Raw genomic sequence first — 10,574 nt, 5'->3', positions numbered from 1 at the left:
CTACTGCCTGCCACTGCTACCAGCAGCCTGCCAGTTTGCCAGAGCCCATTCAAACCTGGTGTTGGCCCCCTCTCCGAGCCATTGACTCTAGTAGCTTCAGGCACACTCAAACACTGTCTTAAGTGACTCGAAAGGAGGGTCAGTGCCACTCATTGTACACAATGCTGAGCTACTAGATGGACCAATGGTCTGACTTTGGATGGAACAGCTTTATATGTTGGTATGGGATGAGTGTCAGCAAGCACAAACCCCTTTTCCTTGCTTTCTCCGAATGTGTCAAGAAGCAAGTTGAAGAAGTAAACATAGAATCCTTGCAAGACACAGCGAAAATCTGCTGGGAAATGCCACAAGCATCTCATCTGAAGTCCAGTACAAAGTGCACTGTCAGAAAGCTGGCATACCTAATCTGTAATAATATAACAATAAATATTAAGTGTGCATGCACACGAAAGCTCATACCAAGAACTAACTTAGTTGGTCTTTAAGGTGCTACTGGAAGGAATTTTTTTATTTTAAATAAATATTAAAGTTTCCCAGTCCTTGCTGGTGTTGTTTTGGGAAGCAAAACTCTCTTGTGGCTGCTAGATTTACATATAATGACAAGCTGGAGCTCATGCTGATGACTAAGTTGCACAGCAAGCCGGGCCTGGTCTTTATCTACACACCTGCAAAACTCTTTGGTAAAAAAACCACATGCGCACAAAAAAACTCAAGGGCAACAGTCAGTAGCTTAAAAAAATTATGATGGATAGCAGTAATTATAAACCAATAATATACGGGAAACAGAAAAGACTGCAAAGAATTTCCTGCCATGTGCATTTTAGGAGGCATCTGGACTACATCTGGTTAAGCGTGGATTTAAAGGACTGCAGGCATTCAAAGAGACATGATTGTGCTATCACAGATAATGATATAAAGCCATAATTTATAATAACTAAAGAAATTTGTGTGGGGTGGGGAAGAAGCATCGCTTAGGTTTATTTTTGCAGAGCTTGGATCCAGTGTATAAATTGACAGAACAATGCTGGATACATCACCTTGTGACCTCACATTCACTTAAAAAAAAGTTATGTTCAAGAAGATTGATAACAGTCCTGAAAGAATGTGATGCTGGGACTACTATTAGCATTACATGGTGACATGAAAATAGGACTGGCCTGAGCTTTCACATTTTTGGTTGGGGAAATGAAAATGATGTTATTGCAAATGAGTCTTTTAAATAATTCTGTTGATCTTCCCCAGCAAATGATGGCTATGAACTCGGCTGACTATTCAAAAAACCAAAAAAACCAACAACACACCAAAGCACGTAAAATATATTGCTCCTTAAATTTTGAAGATCCTTCCCTGTCATTAAAATAAGCATCATCTGTTGCATCTTGCTCTATCTAACATGATTTAAGTATGTTTTGCCATTCGTAAAAAAAGTTGAATAAACCAACTCTGTTAGTTAAAGCAACGAGTGCCAAGTTACTGTACCAAACTTTTCCACTCAGGTTCAACTTTTAAACTAGACAGCAAACTACAGTATGTGAAAACAAAAGTATCTTTGGGGTGGGGTTGTTTTTAAATATTATGCATTAAATAAAAATGATAAGGCCTTTGGGCTCGGTTTAGGAAATATGCTAAAATCCCATAGGATATTAAGGTAGAGGATGATGCAATGGGAATTCTGTCCTGTTAAGAACAAACAGTGTAAAGTGTTATAAGCATTATAAATAATGTCTGTGTCCTACCACACACATAGTATGAATAGCCATATTCTAAAATGGTCTATAAAAGCAGGAGTTGGGAGCATAGTTTTCCCAGAGGGCTGGATCCTAAAGTGGCCAACCTTCCAGGGAGCACATGGACCTCATTGTCACCAAATTCTCACTGCAGCTTGAATTCAACTCCCCCGGACTCAAGCTGCACCAGCAAAGGAACAGTCCAGAGGCTCCAGCTTCTGAAAAAGATTGAGGGGGCCTGATGCGATGCCCTGATGTCACGTAAGCAACATTGTGAGGAGCCTGGGGTTGGAGCTGAATGTGGTGGTGGCATGGCCCCAGCAGCTGGTGTCCTCCCTCTCCCCCAGCAGCAGCAGCATGAGAAGGAGCAACCAGCCACTGAGCTGTACTGCAGCTGGCTCTGCGTTCACCCTACTATGCCCTTTGAACATTGGGGGCCCCTAAAAAATCAGTGGTGGAGGCAAAGAAACTTGGACCCTAGGAGCTGGTGCCTATGTTACGTTCCTTGGCAGGCGTGACTTCAATTCAGTGTTCTTTGCAGCTGCAGGTGTACCTGCCCTGTGGCCTGGTGTCATATGAAATCAGGTGGATGTGGCTTCACGGAAATGGCCTCCTGGGCCAAATTAGGAGCCCTGCTGGGCCAAAGCAGACCCACAGGTGAGAGGTTCTTCACTGCCGCAACAGATCAAAAGAAGAAGAATCTGCAGCACACAGGCACTGAGCAGTGCTAAGCGTGGAGGAGAGTTGAAGCAACAATTCACTTCTTCCTTTCTGACTCACTCATTTTTTGAAGTAATGGATTTTGAGCATTTTGACATATCCCTTATGAAAGCTGTACTGAAGCCCTTCAAATCCTTGAGCAAAATGCTGCCTGATAAAAGAAGACAATTCTGATGTGCCACAAAGTTGAACGTAGCCAAAATGCACTACGGAGGGTTGGGATGGGCAAATCTGTCAATTTCGGTTTCTCCCAGCTTCTTATTCTTCCAGCCTTAAGTTTAGTTCTCCGTACTTCTGTATCAGTTTATATATTTTTTTAATCCTCAAATAAGTATTTCAGTGCACAATATTTCTAATGTGTACATTTTGCATGTGATTTTATCAATACTTTTGTATGATTTTTTCATTAGTATATGCATTTTTATACATGCCTCTTCCAATATACACATTGCTTGGTTTGGAAACCCCTTAGCATAATACTGAGAAGTGTGAAAGTTGATAGATAGCTGAACTTCAGTTTGCATATTGTTTCAGAAACTGCAAATTAGGTAGTTTCACATTAGAATGCATACTAAACCAAAACCTTCCCATGTCTAATACCAAGTTAGTAATGAATGTCATACTTTCCAAAGAACATGTGGCTATTTCCGTTCAGTATTCCTTTTATAAACTAGCAGTTAGTTTCATCTCGTGGGAAACCAGTTATTTTTCATTCATAGATTTACAGCACAATCCTATACATGTCTATTCAGATATAAGTCAATGGGGTTTACTCTCAGGTAAGAGCCTTACTGAACCATCTTATGCACAAGAAACTGTTGTAAAGCACACCAGTGTATGTTAAGCCAGTGTCAAGTTACACCAGATCATATTTTGTTCAGACACCAGATCATATCCTGTTCAGGGCTACTGTTGCTACTACTCTGCCAAACCCTGGCAGAGGGAAAACAAGCCTATAAAATAGTATTGTATGCCAGGGTGCCAGGTCAAATTACCAAGTTGAATGGCCTTAGGAGCCAGTCAACACTTTCTGGTCACCCCACCCCTGGAACAGCATTTTGGGTGGACTGGGTTCAAACCTTGATTCAGTAGGCTAAGTCATGGCTGAGGTGGGATAAGCAAGTTACGCTAGTGTATCTTTCACTAGGATCCGCTGCATCCTAAATTGTTCATCCAGGCAGATCTTTCCATAGGATTGTCTCCTAATTTTGTGCTGCCATTTTGAAAAATGGCAACGGATAGAAAATTTGGAGGCACCATTTTCTTTTTTCAATATTTTTTTATTAATCACTTTTAGCAAATCAATTTATAAATCAATATAACCAATTACATTTCCCCACTCCCTCTCCCACCCTCCAGAGACTTCCCTCAGCTCCCCTCTCTGATTTGTTTATACATATTATTCTCTGTATGTTGTAAAATTGTACATATCATTGCCTTATCTATCATATGTTCTACTAATGAATTTGTGGGTGTTTATTCAAAACCTGCCAAGGAGTCCAAATCCTTTTGTTGTCTTTTAAAATAGTTTGTAAATAGTTGCCATTCTTCCTTGAAATCACGATTGTCCTTCTCACACAGTTTATATGTCAACTTTGCCAACTCCGCATAGCTCATCAGTTTTTCTTGCCATTGTTCTTTCATTGGGATTTCCTCATTCTTCCATCCTTGTGCTAACAAGACTCTTGCTTCTGTTGTAGCATACATAAATAGGCACCATTTTCAAGTGCCTAATTACCATGCTTGATAAGATGAATCTGAATCATCGGACCATGTCACAATGGAACCTTCTTTGGTGTTAGATATGGAACAGGTCAAATGGCATCCCCACATTCTGACCATTCATTGAAATATGATGGCAAACAGGAGCAAGGGGGAAAAGAAAAAGAACGAACACCATCAAGAATAGACAGAAGGCAACCCCCCCAAATTTGTTCCAGCAGTATGTAGCAAAGGAAGTAAAGAAATTGCAAATCTCATTTTTATTCCACAGCATTTTTTCCCTCAGAAGAAACACAAGCAATTTACAGGAGATTGCAGCTTGTAAAACATTTTGTGATTCTTGGCAAAGAGTTGGAGGACTACATCATCCTTATAGTCTTCTTCCTCTTCCTCTTTCTCCTTCTGCTGAAAGTGTGCTTTAGTTCAGAGGTTCTGCTTTTTCCTTAAGTAAAATGGAAGCAGATCAAGGTCATCTACGATTCTACTGACTCTCGATATTCCCTTAGCATCTGTAAGTATGCCAAGGATTAAACTGAGTTATGCGGGTGTTTTCAAAACAATTTAAAATCAATTTGGACGAATTATTACCAGATCACTGGAACCGTGGGAAGCAAGGTCAAAAGATCTACAAACCACGGGTGCCTATTTTGAACCTCCACATATGGAAGATGCTCTTCCCAGGTAACAGCAGCCATCCGATGTAGATGGACTTTACCATCACCATGTCCAGTTTGAGGACTATCCTTAAGGCATCTTTCCGGCCACTATTAGAAGAAAGAATGTTCAGTAAGCAGTGGCTCGAAAGAATAGGACAATACTTATGTTTTAATACTGGCATTTCTATACTGCTTTCTGGGCTAATAAACAGCAAACACTTAAATAAGGCTACATACAACAAGTGAGGCAACCTACTTTTCTTTTCTTGATCCTGAAGTTAGAGTAGAGTAGAAAAGAAGTCTGACAGCTTTGTATGTTCTTTTTGCTTTGGCCCTGGAAAACAAAATGAAAGGTCTATGCCTCTTTTAGGTAGCGATCCTGTACTCATGGTACAAATCAATGCCACTTTGTTCTGAGTAGAGAAGAATAGGATCAGTCCTGTTTAAATTCTGCACTTACTTTCATTACCATCATTACTTTCATTTCAATTCTGCACTTGCTTTCATTACCATTCTTAGCGCAATTGCTGAAATAGTTGCTGTTATGATGTAACAGTACTCTGAGGTATAGTGTGGTGTGCTTTTGATTTTCATGTAAAGTAGATACCCAAATTGTGCTATTGAGCAGAGTTTGGTCCATATAAGTCTCCATGACTTGATGTTACAACCCGATACACCGTTATAACCCTTTCCCCTCCTCCCTGCTGTGAAACAATTTGAAGACACCTAATTTCAAATTATATCTCACATGTTCACAGGCTTTAATCCACAGATGACAAGTTGAAGCAACATTTGCATTCAAATTGCACCATTGGATTAATCACATTGTATTTGCTGCAAATAATTAATTTGGCTCCGGTCTGAAAGTAAAATTAATTGAGTACTAGAAGCACCAAGAGATTTCCTTATTACTCAACATGTGCAGGGGAAGAAAAAGTACCTACAGTATTAGAGTCCTATTTCCTTAAAATATGTTTTTCTTTCATCAGATGGTACTTCTCTTTTCCCCCCTATTTTAAAGTTCCAAATGTGAACACTGAGGAAATTTAGATCCCTGCATCTTTCTTGTCATTAGAAATTGCTGTGATATTGTGAAAAAGCTTGGCTTCTTGTTTCCTGTGTGCCAGGGGATGGGCGCACAGATGGAGATAACTTGCTGTGAGGAGGGGTAGCCAATGTTGCATCCTCAAGATATTGTTGCAATCCATCTCCCATCAGCCCCAAGCCATCATGGCCAATGGTCAGGGACAACAGGAGTTATTGACCAACAAAAGGGCACCATATTGGCTACCCCAGAAATGAACTTAACTTTCTCCAGAAAGGATGCGATGAACAGGAGGGTTAGGTGTGTCGGTGAAACATCAATCTGCTTTCCCTTTCCCTGTGACTACTGCCACATTGTTTTCCAGAAGCCTCTTCATTTAGTGGAGAAATTGCCAATCTGATATGCTGACCGAGCTGGGTGAAACCCTGTCAGTTTCTTCACCATCAAAAGGAATTACACTGCAGGGCTCTCCATGTTTATAGAATCTTAGTCCTTGGGAAATTGCTGACTGAATTGCTCCTTCAGCTGGTTTATACTTGTGAACGTCACTTTGGGACATACTGCCTGAATTAGTAGTTTCAGGTTCAACTTGTTTTTTGTTGTTGTTTTTTATATTTATAAAAAAATCAATTTAAAATACAAACATAGTTTCAGGAAATCATCCATCGGATTGCTCTCTAACTCAGTCGGCACCTGATAGATTACACCTCTCTGGAGAAACCTACACCTTGCATTGGTCAATTTCAGCATATGCCAAAGTCTATATCCTGCCATTTCGTTTCTGTTTCCATTTTCTTGTCATTTGGAAGATAGCAGTTTGTGAGTGCTTAAAGGTCAGCACTGCAGACATCAAAATATTCCATCTGTGTGCCTGGATATGCCACCCAAATGGATATGGAGAAGCTTTCCAAACCTCTCCCATAATAGATTTTAAAAGCAAGTTTGCTAGGAGGCTGAAGGGAGGAGAGAGAGAAACCTTTAACATATATATGTGTATTTGCTTTCATATCCTTTGCTTAGAAGAGAAGGCAGAACGCAAAGGTGAGTGAGTAAGTGTACATGTAGCAACTCAGTGATAAATTCTGCACCGTGTTCCCATTACCAGTGCTTTTTTTCTTTCTCAATAAATGTTTAGGGGTACTCTCATTTCCCTACTCATATTGAAATACTACCCCTCAATGAGGCCAAAGATAGATTTACAAAATGTTTAGGGTTATGCGTACCCCTGTGTCTCCCCAGAAAAAAAGCACTGCCCATTACTATGATTTATGGGACTAGCCAGGATGTGGGTGGTGCTGTGGTTTAAACCACTGCACTGCTTGGACTTGCTGATCAGAAGGTCAGCGGTTCAAATCCCTGCGATGGGGTGAGCTCCCGTTGTTTGGTCCCAGCTCCTGCCAACCTAGCAGTTTGAAAGCACGTAGTGTAAGTAGATAAATAGGTACCACTCCGGCAGGAAGGTAAAAGGTGTTTCTGTGCACTGCTCTGGTTTTGCCAGAGGCGGCTTAGTCATGCTGGCCACATGACCCAGAAAAACTGTCTGTGGAAGCAGACAAATGCCGGCTCCCCCAACCTGTAAAGTGAGATGAGCACCACAACCCCAGAGTCGTTTGCGACTGGACTTAACTGTCAGGGGTCCCTTTACCTTTACTTTTTTATGGGACTAGCTAACGCAATTCTGAACGAATCTCTCTCAAATTAGACTAATTTGGGCCCACTCAGTTTATGTTGCCTATGGCCTCCTGTACATGTTGTCCCCTGCCACCAGCGGCGTAGCATGAGTTGTCAGCACCCGGGGCAACGCAAGTAATTTGCACCCCCTAACCCGGGGCAAGGCACGTAATTTGCGCCCCCCCCTAACCCCTAACCTGCGAGTTGCCGCTGGCGCTGCTGCCCAAACGACGCCGCTTGCCCGGAGGAGGAGGGGGGCAGAGAGGCGAGGAAAATGCAACGGCCCAGCAGCTGCAGCAGCAGCAGCGGAGGCGGGACTGTGAGGAGGGGCTGCCTGGCGCGTCCTCCGTGGCGAGCGCTGAGAGCCGCTGCCTGCCGGGCGCCTTCAGCCGGGCGCCGCGAGACATGCGGCTCTGCTACAGCCTGTGCCCGAGGCTCTTCGGCGACTCCGGAGGCAGCGAGCGCGCCCCCCAGATGTTGCGCCCGGTGCGGCCTGCCCCCCTTGCACCCCCCACGCTACGCCACTGTCTGCCACTGTTGCTGCTCCTCAGTCATGTGAAAGGTGTCTACATTTTAGGGTCTAAACAACATCCATAATGATATGCACAGACACACATACAAACATCAGGGCTGTGAAGTCCTGGCATGGTGGGGTGACAAAGGATGTATACTTCACCTTTTAATAAACTTTCTCAGAAGGCCGACAACAATTTCTAGATGTCAGGAATGCTATGGGTGTCTTTTATAAGCTTTGGTAAGTTCACCAACTGCAGCTTTTCCCATAGAAAGTGGAGCTAACCTCCATTATCAATTCCTTAGTTATTCCCAGGCTGGATAATTGCAATGTTACCTTTTTGGACATTTCAACCCGCTCAAAATGCTGGTCCAAAGGTTGCAGTATATTAGTCCAAAGGTTACAGTATATTAGCCCATTCTACAGCAGAAAACACATACACAATTTTCCTCCTATTCCTTTATCCTCCTTTGGTAACTAAACGGTTCACACTTCTGTCATCTAATAGTTCAGTCAGCCTCTTCAGTTGTCTCCAGCCAAGAAAAAAAAGTGCAGATGCCTCAGTAGTTATGCGGGCCACATTTTCAAAGGGCTGTGACAACACATGACTAGTCAGTTGTATCTCTACTTAGTTGACTTCCTCTTGGGGATTACTCATACTTGTCTACATAGGCAAGGGAGTTGGGATGGCGGGTTGATGCATCACTCGCCTTCTTGCATCGACCCCCAAACACTAAAGTGGGCAATTCATAGATCATACTGTTTAGTATGCCTGCACCCTTGTTTATGTAAAACACAGAGTGGAGGAAAAAAAGAACAGTCTCCAGAAACAAATTTGACACAGCCCACTTTCCCTCTGTTTTGCAGATTCCAGTTTTCAGTGTCTTGGGGTGGTGGTGGTGGTTTTGATATTTTATTTCACTGGCAGTTCTCTAGAAGCTGACAGATCCTTTGCAGAATGCCATGTTTTAAGGTGTGCCTATGTTAGAAGTCTGCTTGCACGTTCCCCTCCTTCCTCTGTTCTTTGTCCTGTGTTGAATTTAAGGACCTACTTATATGAATAGCACCATTAATGTTACTGGGAGGTTTTTCCCTCAATGTTAATTGCCATGATGTTTTGGGGTTGTTGTTGTGTTTGTTTGTTTGTTTTGCAATTCTGCAAGATCATAGTTATGAAGGGAAAGCTTAAACCTCCTTGCAAGTTTTAATGAGAATATAGTGGTGCCCCGCAAGACGAATGCCTCGCAAGACGAAAAATCTGCTAGACGAAAGGGTTTTCCGTTTTTCGATGTGCTTCGCAAGACGAATTTCCCTATGGGCTTGCTTCGCAAGACGAAAACGTCTTGCGAGTCTTGCGATTTTTTTCGCTTCCCCCCCTTTTTCTAAGCCGCTAGGCCGCTAATAGCCTTTTAGCCGCTAAGCCGCTAAGCCTTTAATAGCCGCTAAACCGCTAATAGCGCTAAACCGCTAATAGCGCTAATCCGCTAATAGGGTTGCTTCGCAAGATGAAAAAAAACGCTAGACGAAGAGACTCGCAGAACGGATTAATTTCGTCTTGCGATGCACCACTGTATTGACTCTCCACAATACAGTGGTGCCTATGGTTACGAACTTAATTAGTTCTGGGGGTCCGTTCTTAACCTGAAACCATTCTTAACCTGAGGTACCACATTAGCTAATGGGGCCTCCCGCTGCCGCCATGCCACCGGCGCATGATTTCTGTTTTCATCCTGAGGTAAAGTTATTAACCCGAGGTACTATTTCTGGGTTAGCGGAGTCTGTAACCCAAGGTGTTACATGGTAACCTGAGGTACCATGGTAACCACAGTGGTATTCAAATAAACAGTTATGCTAGTGCAAGGACTTTTAGTCGAGCAATGTGGCTTTCTCTTCCCATGTGCCCCCTTAAATCTGCCCCAGAGGGTTGGCTGTAAAGCACCATAAAAACGGATGGTTTAAATAATAAATTCTTCTTCCTCTTTGGTGATCACTCGTAACCAAGTAAGATTGTCTTCCATGAATATGGTCTCAACGGTGTGTTTAATATAGATGTGGCTTCCCTTCTCTTTAGCAGCCAGCTTCCTCAGAAAACACCCTGATCTTGAGTTCTCATGTGTTTTTTCCTCAATATTTTTTTTCTGTTATGAAAACGGTGCTTGAGTCATTAAGAGGCTTAAAGGGGTCTCAGGGGTTGCATGTGGGTCACAATATAATGCAGAGTTAGAGGCACTAAAATCCATAGATTTCAGGGAGTTTGATATGCCTAACTTTGTCCTGGGTTTTGACTTGGAGGGTCTTGCCCTATCCCGCAGTGGATTGCAAGCTGCAGAAATAGGATCATCAGTAGGAAGAATGATATATCCTGAAGAAGCCACCCCAAATCAACATTACAACCAGTGCTACATTTGTGCTGGTTTGCCTATAATGAAGACTGAGAATGAAGAATGAAGACTGTTGTGGAGACTGCCTGTAAGAAGAGAGAAACATAGGTTGGAAACTTAACCCTGAACAGGAACCAC

The sequence above is a fragment of the Podarcis bocagei genome, assembly GCF_964188305.1.
Source record: "Podarcis bocagei genome assembly, chromosome: 4".
Lineage (NCBI taxonomy): Eukaryota > Metazoa > Chordata > Lepidosauria > Squamata > Lacertidae > Podarcis > Podarcis bocagei.
Note: the sequence above shows the minus strand (reverse complement) of the source record.